The sequence below is a fragment of the Danaus plexippus genome, chromosome 10, assembly GCF_018135715.1.
Source record: "Danaus plexippus chromosome 10, MEX_DaPlex, whole genome shotgun sequence".
Lineage (NCBI taxonomy): Eukaryota > Metazoa > Arthropoda > Insecta > Lepidoptera > Nymphalidae > Danaus > Danaus plexippus.
Window position 1 is genome coordinate 6840984 of NC_083543.1, and position 1016 is coordinate 6841999.

Sequence of the window (1016 nt, forward strand, 5' to 3'; positions counted from 1 at the left end):
GGAAGCTGAGACTTTAATATTTCTTTGTGGGGCCAAAACTTCCACGTCGATGCAATTCGTCTGTTTATTTCTTCCTTATGTCTTTTGTTTTGTAACGATTCATGTTTTCCTAGATAAACATATTCTTGTACATACTCTAGTGGCTTATTGTTAATTAATATTTATCACCTCGTCATTAGCCATAATTTTGTTATTTTTTAAATTCATTTCCAGTCCTACACGGTTGCTTGCATCCTGTAGATCGCTTAACATATCTTTTAGATTTTTGGGGCTTTCTGAATATAGTATAATGCCGTCTGCAAACCTGCGATGGCTCATACACCTTCCATCCACATTGATGCCCTGCTTTTTTCATGGCATCTCCTTCATTATATTTTCCAGTACCGCTATAAATAGTTTAGGTGATATTGGGTCGCCTTGTCTTACACTTCTGTGGATGTCAAAGTATTCACCAGTCTTCTCAAATCTTAGTCTGCTTATACTTTTGCTATAAATATCTTTAAGGATATTTATATATTTTATATTATTTAATTTTTGATATCTTAGTGCGTCACAGATGCTATTGTGGGAGATAGAGTCAAACGTCTTTTTGTAATCTATGTTCGCTACATACAGTGGTTTGCAAAATTCTAAATATTTCTCTATTACCTGCTCTGCCACATGAATGTGATCAATTGTACAAAAACCCGATCTGAATCCTGCTCGCTCGTAAGGTTGGTGGCTGTCGATGTCTATAGTTATTCTGTTCAGAAGACATGGGGCCAACAGCTTGTACAAGCATTACATCAAGCCTATTGGACGGTAGTTTCCTATGTCTGCTGGGTCACCTTTCTTGTAAAGGAGCACAATTTCTGATTTAGACCAGGTCTCCGCTACTTGCTCTTTCTTGAGGATTTTATTGAAGAGCTGTGTCAATGGTGCAACTAGTAGTTTTTTTGCAAGCTTGATGTGTTCATTTCCGATACCATTTGGTCCAGGGGACTTCTCTGACTTTAGTTTGTCTATATTTTTTAGGA